A 21290-nucleotide genomic window follows, 5' to 3' on the forward strand; every position below is an offset into this window, starting at 1 on the left:
TTGGCTCTTTTGCTTCGATTAGCTTCTGCTGGCTCTCTTAGCTCCTGGCATCTCCTGGGGTTTTTGCATTTCCAAACAGCTGTATCTCTGTAGGCTCTGAGCCTTTTTCAAAATGTTTCCCACTTTAAAGGACACCAGGAAACTGATCAAAGCTCACCTAGAATGGGCAGAGTCATGTCTCCATCCAATCAAAAGGCCACACCCACAACTGAGTGGCTCAATCTCCACAGAAACAATGCTATCAAAGTTTCTCACCCTAGACAGTAGGTCTGGCCCCATAAGATTGGATCAGAAAAACATGGCTTCTCTGAGGTGCATAATAGTTTCAAACCAGCGCATGAGCCAACAGAAAAAGAAAGAGAATGGGAACAGAGCACAACCATTTCTTAAAAGCTTTGGCAAAACATGACTTTTGTTCATCCCATTGATGAGAAATACTCATAAGATCACACCTAAATAGTAAAGGAGGTTGGGAATGTAGCCACTTGCCTACCAGCCATTTCCCAGTAAAAACTCAAAACTACAAAAAAGGAAAACAGGAATTTTAGTAGATAGCTAACCATCTCTGACACGTATAAAATTTAGTAATTGCCTATTAATGGAGGTTGGCAGGGAATGGGAAAAATGAGTCATGAAAGAGACTTCAACTTATTCCCTGTATTGTTTTAAGCATTTTTTTTGGGGGGGGGTTCATGGTCCAGGAATCGAACCCAGGTCTCCCAATGAAAGGTGAACATTCTACCACTGAATCACCTCTGTATTGTTTTGTAAAAAAAAAAATGAGGTAGATCAAATATCAGTTAATAATTGTCAAATTTATAAGTATATAAGTGGTTGTTACAATGTTCAGCAAATTTTTCTCAATTTTAAAGTTTTCTTTTAAAAAGGGTGTTTTATAACTGCCAATGTAAATATATTATTGCATGAGAATATCCGTCATTCTATCTTTGGGATCAATGTAGTGGCACTGTATCATGACAGAGATTGTGCTCTAGTGAGGTTATTCTGGAAAGCAGACTGATGAAATAAAGAGATAGAATTTAAGGTCTGCCTTAGATATGAGTTCTAGCTCAACCACTGTGCAATATAACCTTAGACACATAATTTGACCTCTCTAAGCCAAGAAGAATGACAATACATATCTCATAAATTATTGAGAGGACTCAATGAGGTATTTTATGTAAACTGCTTACACATAGTAGGGATTTAAAAATGTCAATTCCTTTGCTTTTGATTTATCTAGTAATTATTGTCCAGAAAAGAGAGCAGCAATAAAGGGGTTAACATTGTTTCTGAATTTCTTTTCACATACCACAGAGTTGGGAGTACAAGCTCATTTACACAAACTGTTCCTGTTAAATTACTCATATTGTGACACTTCCGAAAATCCAATTTCCTTAATACTTGTGTTGTCTAGTTTAATTTCCCTTGAATTTCCTTTCTGTTATTCTTTTTTTATGCATTTTGTTTTCATATTACTGAGTTATCTCCAGTGGTATGGTCTGTATGTCTCCTGTGTTACGCGTGTTGATAGTTTTACAGCATTTCCTTGAAATATTTTTCCTTTTTTCATTGCTTAATATTGTCCTGTGTCCCATGGCCCAGGAAAACACTAAAGTGCCTGGCAAGGCAATAACTTACATACCAGAGCTTTAGATGCTAATTACTTGAATGGCATGTGGGACACTCAGCCCAGGTGAGCTCTGGCTTTTACAGTTGGCTTCCCAGCAACTAATGCAATTACAGAGAGGAATATAATATAAATATAATATATAATCCAATACAGCATGAATAATATGATAATATGTAATAAGGTCACCCAGGAAGACCATCCCAACTTCCTCTGAGTAACCCAAGTAATCACTTAGAAACAAAGGCCAAAACAGTCCTGGGTAACCCACAGCCTAGCAGTCTGAGAACGCGCTGATGTTGACATGAGGCTGGCTAACCAACATAGCCCAAAGACGGCTACAGCACAGGAAACACAGAAGAGATAAGATACATCTCTCTTTCGAACTCTGATTCCTTCTCTTAACTTCACATGCCTATCATACAATTTTTCACTCATTCATTCTTTGTTTTAAGAAACACACAGTAGATAACAGTTATATGCCAGGCCCTAGGGATTGAAAAATTAGCAAGCTATAGTCTGTGGCTGGAGAAACTCACTGTACTAGAAAGATGAAAAAATAAATCACAGTCTTACAATGATGTAACTTCTAAGAGGTGTGATGGTGAGAGGTAGAGAGGCAAGAGAGAGCAGGCAGATATTGGGGCAGATTGGCAGAGGAGATGGTATGGTGCTGAGCCTTAGAGGCTGGGCGAAGCTAAAGAGGCAGGGAGAATAGCAAGCACAGAAGAATGGAGAAGTAAAATTTCCTTGCATATTCAGGAATAGTGAGGGGTCTGCTGTGAGTAGAGACAAGAATTGGTTCATGGGGACTGGAGTAAAAGGTAAGAAGACAAGCCTGGGAAGGTGGGTGCAGCCAGTGTTTTGATTGTCATACATGCAGTAGGGGATCTGGTAGGCAGAGATGGTAAAGAGATTGTGGATTTTGTATTCTTTTGCACTATTTGTTAGCTGTGTGATCTTGTGCTGATTTCTTTGAACCTCAATTTCTTTATTTGTCAAGAGAGGATATGAGGCAGGATTATGTTAGAAATCAAGGATAATGAATTTATAACAATTATTATTGTGATAAGTAACTACAATTTATTGAATATATACTATATGAAAAGTATTGTGCTTTATATAGTTATCTTATTCAATTCTCAAAGAATAATGTTATACCTTTGATAATATTATTATCCATATTTTACAGTCAAGGAAACTGAGGTTAAATGATTTTCTAGTAAGTGGCTATGCTGTGATTAAAATATAGGTCTGCCTAACCTAAAGTCCATGTTTTTAACCAATACATTATGTAAAATGCTTATTGCCCAGCACACAGGACATGCACAATAAATGGTTGAAATAGTAGTAGTAGTAGTGGTTAATAGTAATTGTGGTATTATAGGTAGCCAAAGGAAAACTGGTAGTGGAAATAGTGGTAATGGCAGTGATAGTGGCATCCTGTAAGAAATGTGAACAAGCAAAGGGGTTTTTTGTTTGCTTACATAGAAAAACAGCATGATTACAATTGATTTCTGAAACACAACTCTGCAGGAAGTGTAAAAAAAAATGAATGTACTTCTGGAGAAAGTGACTACAGCTTGAAAGGTAATTTACTTAGGTGTCGTAATCTGAGAAATTATGAACACTGAACTAGGTATTAGTGAAACTGGACATTTAGAGAACACACATATTAAGAAATATATCCGAAGTATAATCAGTAAGACTAAATGAGTCATTGCATATTGCAGTGAAGTGAAGGAAAGTGGATACCAACAACCCAAGATGGAGAACACAGGAGGAGGACCACAAGGAAGATTTGTTTGGGAATGTGTTGACAGCACAACATTCAGGTGACTTTCCAATGGACCGTGGATGCTGCTGACAGGTTGTGGGTTTGTATAATAGTCTTCCTGTGCCAGGAAATAAAAGCACTCAGGGAATAGAGAATTAGGAGAGAACACCGAGCCACGTCCAGAGGAACTCCATCCTTTGTGAGCTGTAGAAGAGACGTGCACAAGGGAAATCAGGGGAGAAAGAGTAGATATAGGAGACTGGAGAAGATGAGGGACAGATATTACCAATGTCCAGTTTTCCGGGGACTGACACGATCCTCTTGTGGCCTCTAAGTTTCTTCTTGCTGCGGTTGTTCACATACATCCCATTGCAAGAGACTGTGATTCCTAAAAGTTAAAATAAGAAACAAAGTTTTGACTTTAAATTTGGTTAATGTTAATTTAAATTTAAGTCGTAACGTGTGTCTAAGGACTACTGCATCAGGGCAGCTTTACTTCAAAGGGACTACTCAAAAAATAATGCTAAGGACTCTAGCTGAAAAGACATTCAAGAAAATGAAATGGGATAAGGAGAAAATGTTGATTAATTCAAATCCTGGGATCAAAAGATTTATAAAAGTTGGGGGAAATCAAAGCAAATAGTATGATAGTTCATTTAATCCAACTATATCAGTAATTGCATAAATATAAATAGATTAAACACATTGATTAAAAAATAAATATTGTCAGATGGGATTTTTAAAGAAAAATATCCAATCTTTTGTCCCTTTTAAAAGATACACTTCAAACAGAAGGATATAGATAGGTTGATGATTATACCCAATTAAGAAATATATCCAAGGTATAATCAGTAAGACTAAATGAATCATTTAGGAAAAACTATATCATGTAAACACTAATCTTAAGAAAGCCCTATGGAAATATTACTATCATACAAATGATACATGAGGAAAAGGAATATCATTGGAGATAAAGAGGGCAATTTCATGTGGATAGCAGGCCAATACAGCATAAAGGTAAATATCCTAAATGGGTATGTACTTTAAAATGTGAGAAAATAATTGTTAACTGTATATCTGATAAGGATTTAATATCCAGAATATATGAAGAACTGTTACAACTAAACAATGGATTCTTTTATGAAGCTAAAATTAAGGGAAACTAAACAAATCTATGATCAGAGTTGATTTTAATACACATCGTTCTGTAATTGATAAATGAAGCCAACAGAAAACCAGAAAGAGAATTGACAGTTGACACTATTAACCAACTTGACCTAATTGATATTTATAGACTGTCATACCCAACAAATGAAAAATACATATTATTTTCAAGTGGACATGGAACTGCAATTCATGAAAATAGTCCTTATGCTGGATCTAAAACAAGTCTCAGTAAATTGCAAAGGATTAAAATCGTGTAGCTGTTCTCTGTCCATTCTAATGTTAGAATGTAATGTAATGTTAGAATTACATTAGAAATCTAACAAAAGATAACTAGGAAGATCTCAAATATGCTAAAATTAAGTAATAGAGTTTTAAATAAACCATAATTTCAATAGAAAATCACAATGAAAATTATAAAATATTTTGAACTGAAAGATAAATGAAAATACAGCATATCAAAATTTAAGAAATGAAGCTGAAACAGTGATTTAGGGGATATTTCCCATTTTTAAAGGTATATAGTAGAAAAGAATAAATGTATAACCAATGATATGGGCCTTCATCTCAAAAAGCCAAAAAAAAAAAATTAAATCCAAAGAAAGTAGAAGGAAGGAAATCATTAGTATAAGACATCAATAAATAGAAAAATGTCCAAGAGGAGAATGAATAAACTATGGTATATATTCATGCTTGAATACAGCACAGCATTAAACAAAGAATAATTGATACATACGGCGATGTGGCTAAAAGCTAAAAATATTGTTTTGAGTGAAATAAGCCAGGCACAAAGAGTATACATTGCATGAGTCAACTATAAGATATTCAAGAAAAGGCTGAACTACAATGATAAAAGTTGCAATAGAAGTTATATGTAAGGAGTATTGACAGGAAAAGACACAAGGGAACTTTCTTGGCTGATGAATGTTCTGTATCTCATACTAAAAGGTACAAAGATATGTATGTAGGAAAGTATTAAACTATACAATTAATATATGTATATTTTATTGTATATAAATGACACCTTGATTGAAAATTAAACTCACTAGAACAATTAAGCAGAAATTTAAAGATGGGTGAAGATGAATCTGAAGAAAAATAGGTGTACAGTATGCAGTATAGAGAGACAAAGTGTGAAAATATGAAAGATTGAGAGACATAGAAGAAATAATGAGGTCTAATCTATATAAAATTAGAGATTTAGAGAAGAGAATGAGGGAAAGGCAACATTGAAAGAAATAATAGTTAAGAATTTTCCAAGATTGATGAAAGGCACCAATTCTCTTATCCAGGAAGTCACAGGAATTTTGTCATAGAATAAATAAACATTCATCAAACTTAAAATGTTTTGTTTGTGAAAGGACATTATCTAGAAAGTGAAATGAGAATCTATAAAATGGGAGAAAATAATTGATAATTATATATCTGATAAGGATTTGATATCCAGAATATATGAAGAGCTGTTACAACTAAACAACAAAAAGATGATTAACTCAATTTAAAAAATGATCTAAGAACTGGAATTAACATTTCTCCAAAGATATACAAAGGGCCTCCGGGTTCATGAGAAGATGCTCAAAAAAAATCGGCATCAGAGAAATGCACACCAAAGTTCATTGCAGCATTATTTACAATAGTTAAAAGGTGGAAGCAACCCAAGTTTCCGTCAACAGATAAAAGGATGATCAAAATCTGGTTTTACATCTGATGGAATATTATTCAGCCATGAAAAATGAATGAAGTTCTGGTACATGTTGCATTATATATAAACTTTGGACACATCATGTTAGGGGAATGGCCAGATGCAAAAAGACAAATTATTGAATGATCTCGCTTATATGAAATACCTAGAAGAAGCAAGTTCATAGAGATAGACAGTGGATTACAGGTTATTAGGAGTTAGGAGATGAGGGGTATGGGGGTATTACTTAATGGATGCAGTTTCTATTTGAGGTGATGAAAAAGTTTACGTAGAGGATATTGGTGATATGGCACAGTTTGTGAATGTAATCATTATCAATGAAATCTATACTTGAAAGTAGTTGAAAGGAAAATTTTTACTTGTATTTATGATACAACAATAAAAAGTTTAAATATTTATAAATATGTACACATAAACACATTCTAATGAAACTGCAAAATGCCAAAGAAAAGATATGCCCATAAAAGTATTCAGAGAACTTGATTCCCCTCCATGCACGTCCCCAAAAAAACAAACAAACAAGCAAACCAAAAAACAAAAGACAAACAAACAAACAAAAATTCAGCAAATGATGCTACAATAACAGGATACTCACATGGAAAAATAATGAAATGTAACCCCACCATACAGCATACAAAAAAAAAAAAACAGTATTCAGGGTATAAAAAGAAATTAGCCATAATGGAACAAGAATAACTTCATGTGTAGGATAAGGAATTTGAAGCAGTATACACATAATTCCTCCCTTTTATCCTTGGGTTATTATTGTCATATATTTTACTTTTATATAAACTATAAACACAATATATTCCCACTATTTTTATTTTTATAGAATGAAGAGACACAATATTTTTGTATGGGAAGACCCAGAATTATAAAAATATCAATCTCTTTAAGTTAATTAATAAATTTATGTGATCCTAATAAAAATACCAGGTGCTTTTTCTTTCAGTAGCTAGAAGAAAGTCATTTGAGAGAATATATACTCACGAATAACAAGGTAAGGTCTGACATAAAATGGAATGGAGAAAGGTCTATTTTGCCAGACATTAAAACATACTATAATGCCTCTATTAAAACAGTGTACTAATGGTGCATTAATATAGACACAACATTGGATCAGAATAGAAACTTAACTGCATAAAGAAATTTAGTGTATATAAAAGCGGCATCTCAAATCAATGGGGAAAAGAAATTCAATTTAGAAAGTGGTGCTGGCACAACCAGATAGCTATGTGAAGACAAAACTGAATTCTTTCCTCACATTGTTATTCAGGATAAATTCCAAAATAATGAGGCATTTAAATATGAAAAATCAATACTTTCAAATATAGCAGAAAATGCAGATTTTGTAACCTAGGAATGGGGAAAAGTTTCTTAATTATGGCACAAAATTTGGAAACCATAAGGGAAAATATTGATAAATTTGATTACATACTTTTTAAAAGCTTTTGTTTTCTACAAAAAACTGTTACACCATAACCAAAGTAAAAATACAGATGACAAAGTAGAAGGATGGGTTCTAACTTATCATATTAATAGAAGATTGATATCTCTAATACCTAAAAACAGAAACGACAAGTCCAGCAATAGGCAGTTCACAGAAGAAATTCAAAACCCTCTTAAATAAGAAAAGATGCTCAAGTTTGCTCATAATAAGCGAAATACAAATTAAAACTACAGTGACAGTGAAATACATTTTCTGAAATGTCACATTGGCAAAAATCCAAGTTTGACAACATACTTAGCTGGCAAGACTGTGGGTTAACACTTTCAGACATTCCTAATGGAAATGTAAAATACCCTTTGTGCTGATAACAACATTCAAAATCGGTGGAATTATGGCTTCAGAAGGCTAGAAGAAAAACAACTGTCAGTCTAGACGTACATACTTTGGAAAACTATCCTTCAAGAATAAGAGCAAAGTAAAGATAATTTAAATATAATTTTGTAATTACAGATATGTTTGAATACACACAAAAGTATAAAGAATAGCATGATTTCAGAAAAGCCTATCATTCAACTTCAACAATTATCAACATTTTACCAATCCCATTTCAGCTATTCCTCCAGCATACACACTTTATATCTTGAGTTTTTTTAAGCAAATTGTTGACAGCTCATCATTTCCCCTATAGGTACTGAATAGATAACTCCAGTTGATATTTTAATATAGCCACAATAATATTATCATAGTTAAGAAAATTAAAAATAATTACTTAATATTGTTTAACAATTTTCCTGTCTGTGTTCAAATTTCCCTAACCATCTCTGAAGAGAGAAAAAAAGGCAAAAATGTCTTGCACAGCTACTTTTTAAAAATCTGGATCTAAACATCATACATATCATTTCTTTGGTATGTTTCTTGTATCTCTTTCATTCTTTAATAGCTTCCCCTTGTCCTTTTTTGTAAGAAAAAAACTATTTGAAAATAGTTAACCATTGGAAAAGACATGGTGTTTGTCCTGTAAAATTACGTATGCTCTGGATTTGGCAGATTGCTTCCATGTGATATAGTTTAAACTGTCCTTCCATTTCCCATAGATTCTGGTTCAATGTTCTGGTAAGAATATTTTATAAGTGGAGTTTAATACCTTCCATTGTGTCATATTTGGAAGCACATAGTGGCTAATGGTCTTCCTTTTAGGGATTCTTACAACTGATAAGTGGATTCAGATGTAGTCAGTCTGACTTATCCACTACAGAAATCCTACCAACATTTAGCCTAATGGTGTCAGCGACCTTTGATGATTGTTGCCTTTATTCATTATTTTGTTAGGGCTTGTAAGATCACATTTGGATAGAGAGCAGTAACATTCACTAATTAACTCAACAATAGCTTCTATAGAAAAAATATTCTCCTAGGAAGTTAATGTTCAAGTGAAACAGATAACAATTGAGTTAGTAAACATATAAATAGATATAAATTTAGATATTGAGTAATGCTATGAAGAAAACAAAAATGAGATAGAGAGATCGGGAAGACTGGCTTTAAATAGGGTAGACAGCAAAGCCTCTTTGGGAAGCCAATATGAGAGTTGAGTCCTGATGAATGAGAACAAACCAACCATGCAAAGATTTGGAGGAAATACGTTATGATAGAAGAACTGTACATGACGCAAAAAGAAAAGTGCCCAGCATATTGGGAAAGCAGAGAGGAGGCCAGTGCAATTAAATGACAATAAATGAAGGAAAGAGTGGTATGAGTCAGAGAGGGAGACAGGGGCTAAATCATGTAGGGCATTAGATCATATCCATCTATTAGAATGTTTTATTGAAGGAAGGATTTGCTATGAATTAGGCTTTAAAAATATGATTTAGATTTGGATTGCGAGCAGAATGAACTTTGGTAGAGGTGGGAAGTATGGCAGTAGTAGAAGCAGAAAAGAAGAAAGACTAGTTAAGAAATAAGAGAGAATGGTGGTTTAAATTAAGATTATAGTAGCGGAAAGGATGAGAAGAGATCAGATTGAAGATAAACTTGTGAGGTTGAACCAACAAGATATGCTAATCAGTTTATGTGGTGCAAGATGAAAAAAGAATAACTTCTAGGATTTGAGCCTAGGCATTAATTTCTTACATGCAGTCTTCATGAAGATAAGCCACAATGAAATCAAAGTGGAGGGTCTGAGCTTAAATAAGGGTATGGACGATTCTTTCACTGTAACACTAGAGAAATTTGGGAATGTAGGTACAGATACTGATTGGTTGATATATTTCCTGGTGGGAAGACTAGGTAATTCTCATCTGATTGCTTTTATTTCTCAGGGAAAGAAGATGAAACTAAGAAGGGAAGGGAAAGGATGTGAGAGATATAAGAGAGGAGAAATAATGTGAGACTATCAAAGTAAATTTATTAGAAAAATGTCAGATTTGGGAGCCCATTTAAAATTAATGATCATGGGGGTGCAAGGGTAGTTCAGTGGTAGAATTCTTGCCGGCCATGCAGGAGACCCAAGTTCAATTCCTGGTCCATGTATTTCCCCAAAAACAAACAAACAAACAAAAATAAAATACAACAAACAAACAACAATTTAACAAATGGTACTGCAATAACAGGACACTCAAATGGAAAAGTAATGAAAATGTGACCCTGCCATACAGCATGCAAATATATATATATATATACACATGTATGTATTTGTCCAACAACATTCAGCTGTCTTAGAGCAAATATTGTTTTAGGTGTAAGTTGGGCATTCTCTTATAGAATGACCTGAATGGATCTCAAAAATCTGAATGGATTACTTGTACAATTATATGTTGAGTCATGAAATTCAGAACTAATATTATGGTCAACCTTTCAAATATGTTAAATGAATTTATATTGATTCTCTCATATTCCATTCATTCTTTTGAACTGATGGCTCCATTTTTAAAGAGGAAATGCTAAAACTGAAGTATCCTAAAGAATGGTTTAGTTTCTCTTTTATATAAATGGAAGCTTATGTTTTATTTTACTTTTTGAGTATGAGACTAAAATGGAGTTTTAAAGCATAAATATATTTGGATGTGTTTTGTAATTTTACATCTAGTAACATTTTTTATTCTAAACTTTTATATTAGCAAGTTTTCAATAACTTGGGAGAATTTAGTGCCTGTAACTTCAATCCATGTCAGAAGTAGTAAAAAGTATAACAATTAAAACACAATCACCTCAGAAGAATTCATGAAGTGTTTTTGAAATAAGGCAAAATTTTCACTCTTAATTTCACATGAATTCTGTGAAAAATGAATTTTAGTGATAATTTAATTTAAATGACTGTTATCTCAAACAACCCTAAGCCAATGAAAAACATGAGATTCAATTCTCAAAAAACAGGAAGAGGGTGGGCCACCATGGCTCAGCAGGCAGAGTTCTCGCCTGCCATGCCAGAGACCTGTGTTTGATTCCCGGTACCTGACCATCCATGCAAAAAAAAAAATGCAGGAAGAAGTGGGAAACATGAAGAAACTAATTTTACCAGCATCTACTTTGTTCCAGATATTAAAGCAAGGGTTTGTAGTGAGACTCTCTAAAGGCTATTATTCATGGTACATTTCTCTGAAGCGGGAGAAACAAGGGTTTGCTCTTGAAGATTTTTGAAGATTTTTGTTTATGTTAAAACATTTTCTGGTGTGTATTTTCCATTATTATGCAGATGTATCAACCAACTCATTCAATCAACTGGTGTGAAAAAACTGTAGATATTTTACTCAGAGAAGTTAGGGAAGGTTCAAATATGTCTAAATTATTTGAACTATTTCTCTCACTCATAAAATATCAGCTTAAAACTGAATCCAACAACATATTGAAAGAATTATACAACATGATCAAATAGGATTTATCACTAGTATGCAAGGTTGGTTCAACATTAAAAAATCAATTAATGTAATATAGCACATTAACACAATGAAGGGGAAAAAAAAACAAGGTTCATCTCAAACGCAGAAAAGGCATTTGACAAAATCCCACACCCTTTATTGATAAAAACACTTAGAATGCTAGGAATAGAAATAAACATCCTTAACATGATTAAAAGACATATAAGAAAAGCCCACAGTTAACATTCAACTAAAAGATGAAACACTGAAAGCTTTCCCTCTAAGATCAGGAACAAGAAAAGGATGCCCATTGTCACCACTGTTGTTCAACATTGTATTAGGAGTTCTAGCCAGAGCAAGTAGGGAAGAAAAAGAAATAAAAGATAAGGTATCAGTGGCTAAGAATAAGGTATCAGCAACTGAGAATAAGGTATCAGTGGCTGAGAGAGTTCAGATAGATTCAAGAGGTTGCTCTGAAGGCTACTCTTATGCAAAGCTTTAGCTAGATATTATTATTTTTCATGGTCTGCCAAACCCCAACCAAAACCATTCCTGCCAACCCTAAAGAGCATTTAGGGCTTTATTTGAGATTCTACAAAGGTCCCACGCATTATGATTACTTTCTAGGAACGTACAACATCCAGATGGCTTTCTAGGCCAGAGAAGTCCTAAAACCCAGAGGGACCAGCCTCTCCAGAACATCAACTAGTTCCATCCCCCTCTCCAATATTGGTAACAGCCCTTTCCAACATGAAAAAGTTAGAATGGGCATAGCTCAAACACTCCTAAAAAATTGGGAGAAAGATCAAAGGAGAAGTTTGGGGTTATAACAGAGAAGATAAGATTTATCAAATGTGTATGACTGCTTGCTGAATCAGTATTTGATATTTCTTTTAGTCCCCAGTGTCTTAGATCAGATAGAAGGAAAAGCTAAAATTGTGGAACTGTAATCCATACCAAACTCTGAAATCTGCTCTAAAACTAATTGTTGCAGTGTGCTTCGAAATTTATTGCTTTTTCGTATGGATTTTTCCACAATAAAAATATAAAATAGAAATTTAAAAAACATCCAAATTGAAAGGAAAAAGTAAAACTTTCCCAATTTGCAGATGGTATGATCCTATGATCCTATATACAGAAAATCCTGAAAATCCCATAACAAACCTCTGAGAGCTAACAAGTGAATTTAACAAAGTGGTTGGGTACAAGATCAATCTAAAAAATAATAGTGTTTCTATGCACAAGCACTAAACAATTGGAAGAAGAAATCAAGAAAGAAGTCCATTCACAAGAGCAACTAAAAGAATCAAATATCTAGGAGTAAATCTCTAATCATGAATTTAAATGATTGTACATACAAATACAATAAAGCATTGCTACAAGAAATCATGAAGACCTAAATAAACGGGAGAATATTTCATGTTCATGGATTAGAGGACTGAATATCATTAAGATATCAACACTACCCAGAGCAATCTATCAATTCAATGCAATCCCAGTAAAAATTCCAACAACCTTCTTTGCAGAAATGGAAAATCCAATCATCAAAATTATGTGGAAAGTTAAGCAGCCCTGAAAATCATCTTGAAAAACAATAATGAAATTGGAGGACTTACACTTCCTGATCTTAAAACTTACAACAAAACCACAGTAATCAAAACAACAGGATACTGATACAAGGATAGACATATAGACCAATGGAATGGAAGGGGGAACTCAGACCACAGCCATCATATTTATGGACAACTGATTTTTGACAAGGTTGGTAGATCACTCAATTGGAAAAGAATAGCATCTTCAACAAATGCTGCTGGGAAAACTGGATCTCCTTTTCAAAAAAAAAAAAAAAAGCAGAGAGAACTCTTACCTCATACCTTATACAAAAAATAAGCCCAAATTGATCAAAGAACTTAATGTAAGAGCTAGAATTATCAAACTCCTAGAAGAGAATGTAGGGAAGCATATTCAGGACCTTGTGTTAGGTGATGTTTTCTTATATTTTAGACCTAATGCACAAGCAACAAAAGAAAAAATAGATAAATAGAACCCCATCAAAATTAATACTTTTTGTTCCTCAAAGAACTTTATCATGAAAACAAAAGGACAACCTACACAATGGGAAAAAACATTTGGAAACCATATATCTGCTAAAGGTTTATAACCAGAATATACATATATATAAACTTAAACTTAACAACAAAAAAGGCATACAAGTTAAGAATGGGCAAAAAGTTTGAACAGACATCTCTCCAAAGTAAATATACAAATAACCAGAAAGCACAAGAAAAAGTTGCTCAACATCATTAGCCATCAGGGAAATGCAAATGAAAACCACAATGAGATACCATGTCACACTCATTAGAATAGCTACTCCTACAGAAACAGAAAATAGCAGGTGTTGGAGAGGGTGCAGTGAAATAGGAACACTTATTCATTGCTGGTGGCAGTGCTGTCTCTGTGGAAGCCAGTTTGGTGATTCCTCAGAAAGCTAAGTATTGAACTACCATTTGACCTGGCAATTCCAATACTAGATGCATGGCCAAAAGAATTGAACAGATATGTGCACACCAATGTTTATAATGGCATTATTCATAATTGCCAAAAGATGGAAGCAACCAAAGTGTCCATCACTGATGAATAGATAAATAGAATGTGGTATATGCATACAATGGAATACTATTCAACTGTAAAAAGGAATGAAGTCCAAAGTACATGTGACAACATGGATGAAACTTGAACTCATCATGTTGAGTGAAATAAGCTAAATACAAAAGGACAACTATTGTATGATCTCACTGATTTAAAACTATAAGAATAAGCATATTCATAGAGTCAGAATCTAGAATATGGGTTACCAAGGGATGGGATGGGGATATGGAATGGGAAATGAAGGCTTAAAATTCCTGTTTGGAATGATGGAAATGTTTTGTTGATGGATGGTGGTGATGGTAGCACAACACTGTGAACACAATTAACAGCAGTGAAATATATATCTGAATATGATACAAGGGGAAATGTTAGATGGTGTATATGATAACAGGATAATTTTTTTTAATCTATAGATTTGCACTACACAAACAGTAAATCCTAAGTAAATTATGAGCCTTAATTAATAGTACACTTATAAAAATGTGCTATCATCGACTGTAACAAATGTCCCACACCAATGCAAGTTGTTACTGGTGGGGTGGTATTTGGGGATCCTATAGTTTATGCATGATTGTTCTGTAAACCCACAACTTCTCTAACAAAGAAAAAAATCTGCTCAGTCTGCTTTGTGATAGAGTTTGAATTGTTTGGTACTATTCATATGTAGATTCCTCTAAATCTCAAACTATCTTATATGTTTCACTTTAGTATCTATGCAACTATAACAATTTTAAATGGTGACAAAATGGAAAAAGGAGGATATTATGTGGCTTGCCAGCTCTGGATAAAACACATGCTTCTCTTACAAGAAAGCATAATAAATGTGCCATTTATAAAAGAGCAGTACGTATTTATTGTGAGAAGTACTATACTTCAAAACTTTTAAATGAGGTCAAGAAGAGTTTAGATATAAATTTTGTGCTGGTTTCAAAGATTTTAAAACCATTCAGGAATTGTAGATATAATAATGTTTTTCTCAGCTGAATCTTGGTTTTATGAGTGTATGTTAACAGCCTGAATCAATAGATTTGTGCTATAGAGAATCTCTGTATTTTATTTAAAGATCCATTCTACCAACTCCACTGAGATTAGATTCATTATGTTATTATGTTCACAGTGTACTGTTAGCTTGTTTCTCATAAAAGTTCTAAATTTTGAAAATGATCAATACATCTTTCAGCCAATTTGCTAACATATTAGTGACAGGATAATATGATTCACAGATTCAACAAAGTAAAATGGTTTAACAATAAAATTCTCTGTATATATTTCAGGAATTGTGTAATGACCAGTAATCTTTGTCTACCATTTACTCTTAAGTAGAAATTACCTCACTCTAGCTTGTGGGAATGCTTTCAGTAAGTATAGATGCTAACAATCCCAGAGGTTTGAAAATAATTAAAATATCACACTTTCCATTGTAGTTATTAAGTGCAGAAGCAGCATTTTAAAACATACAGGGGAGTCAGAATGTATGGTGGTAGGTTCTACAGTACTTATGAACACCTTTAATGTCAGCTATAATATATTCCACATGTATTTTATAAAATATGCTTAGACACTGTAATTATTATTATTATATATATATGTATATATATATGTAATTTTTGCAGTTTACAGACATTTTTTTTCATAGTCAACTCATTCACACTTCACAACAAACCTTTAGAGTTGAAGTTATCTTCCCTATTTTTCATATTAGTAACATAATCAGAAAGTTGTAAAAGTGGAACTCAAACACAGTCACTCATTTTTTTGACTCCCAAACCAAGTTTTTCTCCACTGAATTATACTGTCTCTATTAATATCACATTTTCATCTATACTAATATATGAATATATCGTCATATGTCTTGGATTCAAAAATCATTAGGAAGCCTATGCATTGAAAACAGGAAACCACAAAGATGTTAAAGCATTGTATGATGTGGAGAACCCACCTTAACCTGGCAAGGGGAATACTGAAATTGAATAATTATTTTTGAGACAATGAATATATGGGTTTTATAAATTACCTAAAGATAATAGCATATGTACCTCCCAGGAAGCTTTTACTGCCTTACAGAGATAGTGACAGAGAAAGTAGATCCAAGAACTGCTGTTTGAGAGATACTTAATCAGACGAACTGTTCTAGTTTGCTAGCTGCCGGAATGCAGTCTAGTGAGAGTTGATGAAATTTTTTAAGTATAAAATTCAATCATATATTACAAAGTATAAAGGAAAAGAGTTGATTTTTGCATGAGAGAAACTAAGAAGAGAGGTACCAAATATAAATTGGAGGTACAGGGAAGATTCCTTTTAGGAAGTGATATTTAAACAGAAATTTAACGTGTGATTTGCCAATTGTTTTTCTCCTCTATTATTTTAATTTTTTTAGTGTTTGTTCTTCAATATTAATAATAATGTGGGAGGAATTTTAAACTTTTGAAAAAAAAACTTCTTGAGTGTAGGGACAAATTATATTTAGTGTTTGGTGGTGTAATAGAATTGCAGGGTAAATTACTTTGACTGCTATTTTGCCACCATAATATTGCACAAAAACAACCTCATATTCTCAGTGACATATAACATCAAACATTTATTTTCACAGATCTAAGGATTAGCTTGAGTTCTACTGACTTAGGTGGGCATGGCTGGCAGGCTGTATTTCAAGCTCTAGTGGCTTTAATAGCTTTACTTTTCATTTCTGGTCTATGGAAGAGCATGGGTGGCTCTGCTTCAAATGCCTCTCATTCTTCTTATCATGGACCGGTAGGCATTCTTCTTCTCATGGCATTGCCAAAAGTACAAGAGGAAGGGCAGAAATAAGGGAGGCCTCCTAAGTCCTGGTACACTCAAAACTGGCACACTGTAAATTCTGCTCCATTCCACTGGCCCAAGCAAGTCATGTGTCCAAACACAAAGCCAAGGGGCCATGGCAAGGTTATCAGTACAGAGGTAAAATACTGAAACCAATAATTTAATTTATCACAAAATCTATGGATTAAAGTAACAGATCTTTGAGAGGAGTTCATCAACAATGTGTCCAATTGAAATAATTGGCTTCAATAAACTAAGAGCATCATGTTCTAAATATATGCTTAAAGTCCATTAAAAAGACCTCTGACCAGTCATGGTGAATTAAGTCCAGGTGACAGGTTCCTAAATTTCAATCAATAAACCAGCTATTTTGCATTTGATACAAGTAACACAACTCCTAAATGTGTTTCTATTGCTATTCTGTTTTTAAAAAATATTTGTTGAATGCAGTAAGGAATATAAAAGAATATGAGAGATGGAAAGAGAACATATAAGTTTTAAACAGGCTTATCCTAACCTATACGGCAGAATGATGGGCAAAGTTAGCAAATACCAAGTGTATAACCAGTCCCCACTAAGCCAAGGACAATCTGGCATGTGAAGGGTGCCAGAAGCGTAGAAGTCATGATCTTGTCTGCAAAGAACTCACAGATGGGTTAAGCTAAGTGATGAAGGAATTGTTGGAACCATAGTGTCACTGGAGATGAGAGAAGGGAGAAGTCATATGGAATGTGAAGTGAGCCTTGAAGCACAGATAAAATCCATGTAGGCTGAGATGGAAGTTGAAGAAAATCCTAGCGGAGGGAATTGTGTCACCAAGTGCTTGGAGTTAGGCATCCACATGCAGGACACAGTGTTCTAAGGAATTTATATAATTTAACATATTTACCCAAGATCTCAGAACTTTTTATCTTCATTACAAATAATATTCATTCATGATGGTACCCAAATAACTCTTAAAATGGAGGAAAAAATAGACAGGAATCAGAACACAATCAAATGTGGAATCAGGACAATAATTCAAGGGTGATGTGTGAGGAGAAAGAACTTTGAATTTGATCTGACTTCTGGTTCAAATTCTACCAGGAGGTAGCAGTGTGACCTTGGGAGTTTTTAAACTTTTCTGAGCCTGGGAATACTGACATCTGCATCAACTGGGTAATGGGCAAGTTCTTCAGACAATATATGCAAAGTTCCTAACTTAGTGCTGGGTCCATACTAGATATTCAAATATCCAATATACCACCATGACTTCTAATTAAATGTGCCTTCTCTAGTCATACCAAAGCTTAATTCTGTATATGATGGAACTACCTTGAGTCCTTAAGTTGTGGTTGTAGCATAGAGCATAAAATAAAAGGAGAGCTCTGTGCCAGCCTTTCCTATTTGATCAAAATGGCAGAGAGAATCCTTAGTTCAGGAGAATTCCAAATGTGTTTCTTAGGTCTCCTAACATTTTTAAAAACTAATTAACTATTCAAAGGATTTTCCCAAGAGGCAAGAAAAATAGGAATTTTTATTTAAAACCACAATATAGACCTAATAGGGCTGAGAGTGGCTGATTTAATGGCACCCTATTTCATTAAAGAGCAGAAAAACTCATTAAAGAGTAAAGAAGGAAGCTAATACCTGCATTAGATTTTCTACTCCCCTTCCTTTTCAAATCTAAACTTGAGCCTCTTGCACACTGAGCTAACATCATTTTTACCATAGCCCTCAGTGATGCTGATGTGCAAAAGAAAATTAAATACATGACAACTTTCATTGAACAAGAAGTTAATAAGAAAGCAGAAGAAATATATATAAAGGCAGAAGAGTTCAACATTGAGAAAGTTTGCTCTGTACAATACAAAATACTGAAGATTATGTAATACTATAAGAAGAAAGAAAAGCAGATTGAGCAGCAAAAGGAAAAGTTAGATGTCAGATTTGATGAACCAAGTAAGGCTGAAAATCCTCAGAGCCTCAGATGACCTTATCACAGACCTCCTAAGGAAAGCAAAGCAGAGACTCAGCAAGTTATAAAACGATCAAGTACTACTGGATGGACTGGTACTGCAGGGTTTTGTACCAGTTGTTGGAGCCCTGAATTATTCATTGCACGAAATGGAATTTACCTCTGGTAAATGCTGAGGGATAAAACATGATTCCTACGTACAAAATTGCTTCCAAAAAAGATGTTGATGTCTAAATTGATCAGGTCTACCTGCCTGAGGATATAGCTGGTGGTATTGAGATCTATAGTGCAGATTGTAAAATAAATGTTCTAATACCCTAGAAAGCTCGATGAATCTCATAATCCAGCAGATAATGCTAGAAGTACAGGGAGCCTTGTTTGGTGTGAATGCCAACAGGAAGTTTGGGGAGTAAGCTTTTGGGATGTGGGAATTCCGTGCACTCTTCCACTGCCATGATATCAAGCTTCTGATATTTGAAGAGCCAAGATCACCCATGTAACCTCCTCTTTGCTGCTCTAATATTGTTCTATACTTTATCAGTGGAATACCCTTTTGTAACTAATGCCCTTGACCTAATGGTTAAAAATGGGAGAAAGTTTCATTTAAAATTAACAGGAGCCTACCTGTAGTTCATTTAAAAGTAATACAATTCTCAGACTTCTGGGAAGATGGAAGAATAAGATAGACTGAGTTCACCCCTGCTCCTTGGAACGATGAAAGAAGTGGCAGAAAAATGACTGGAACTGCAGTTCCAGGGTGCAACTGACCTGAGAAGGTCTTCTACACTATATAGGGAGGTTCTGAATAAAAACATGGAGAAATTGGGACAGAAATAATGGGGTGAGTGTGCTCGGTTGTGACTCAATTGGAGACAATCGGTGGTGCACAGGAAAGTAGGGAAACTAAAAGAGTAGAGCACCCCTACCCTCCAGCCTAACCCCACAGCTAGCTTGGGAGATCTTCCCTCACAGCTCTTCAGCTAGGAGCTCCTGTGGGGAACACAGAAAACAGCAGACTTGCTTTCCTTGTTCACAGAGACCATTCAGCCTATACATAGTGCCTGCCCAACCCCTGAGACAGGCAACTGTGGGCATCTGGGTTTTTGACAGAGACTGGGGACCCTCCCTCTGGGGGAAGGAGGAGGTGCAGGGTGGAGCTGATCTGACAACTGGGTGCTAAAAGGACTCATTTTATCCCAGTACTTCTCCCTTTTCCTCACAGAGGCCCTGAGACCTTAAGCACGCATGAACAGAGAGGTGGAGAGGACGAAGCACACCAAGCCAGGAACTGCACACTGCCAGGCATTTTGGATTGACTGTGGACAGGGGCAGCTGAAACAGCCAGTCCTATAGCCCGAGGTCATTTCAAATGGGAGTCTGGGGGCCACCAGACCCATTGGGCCCACAATGGAAGTCTTCCACTGAGGTACATACTGCCCAACCCACAGACCCACGGTTGGCAGCTTTCACCACACACTGAGAGCAGCGACCCCACTGGAGTTGCACTGGGTCTCCATTCAGCTCAATCAGCTACCACTGTCAGGGAGAGGTGGACCTGAGAGGAAAAGATAGCCCAAGAGCACTATTTGCTGGGAAGAAGTAGAAAGCACAGTCTGGCAAACTTCCTATCTGCCTAGCTTTTAACAGATCTTCAAGTAAAGTTGAATCTCCTCTAAGAGGTCTAGGACTTAGTTTGGTGGGGAATTAATGAAAAACCAAGTGCAAAAGGAGACTTTCAAAGCAAACACAAGCAAATGCAAAACCTTAGACAAGTGAAGGAAGTCAATGTACAAAATAACTTTATCAAAATCATCAAATGCCTCAAAGGCAACAGAAAAATCACAAAGCACTTGAAGATGCATGCAAATATGGGCCAGCCAAATAAACAAATTAAAACAACAGAAAAGACACAGAATTTTGAGCAACTAAACAAAGATGTTCATATAACTCTCCTAAATAAATTCAATGGGTTGGCTAATGACATAAAGAATATCAAAAAGACACTAGAAGAGCATAAAGAAGAATTTGAAAGAATAGAAACATAGAAGATCTCACAGAGATGAAAGATACCGTAGGCCAAATTTAAAATATACTAGAGAAACACAACAGCAGATTGAAGAGGCAGAAATAAGAATAAGTGAACTAGAGGACAGGACAACTGAATTCAAATACCCAAAAGAGCAAATGGTAAGAAATATGAAAAAATTGAAATTAGATCTCAGGAAAATGATAGATAACACAAAGCACACAAATACAAGAACCACCAGTGTCCCAAAAGAAGAAGAGAAGCATAAAGGACTAGGAAGAT

The 21290-nt window shown here is 34.8% G+C and overlaps 1 pseudogene; it reads left to right on the plus strand.

The window, feature by feature from the left end:
- Window positions 1-19395, plus strand: part of LOC143690677 (V-type proton ATPase subunit E 1 pseudogene) — a 62750-nt pseudogene extending 43355 nt beyond the window's left edge.
- Window positions 19396-21290: the final 1895 nt, after the last annotated feature.

This window comes from Tamandua tetradactyla, chromosome 7, assembly GCF_023851605.1.
Source record: "Tamandua tetradactyla isolate mTamTet1 chromosome 7, mTamTet1.pri, whole genome shotgun sequence".
NCBI classification, from domain to species: domain Eukaryota; kingdom Metazoa; phylum Chordata; class Mammalia; order Pilosa; family Myrmecophagidae; genus Tamandua; species Tamandua tetradactyla.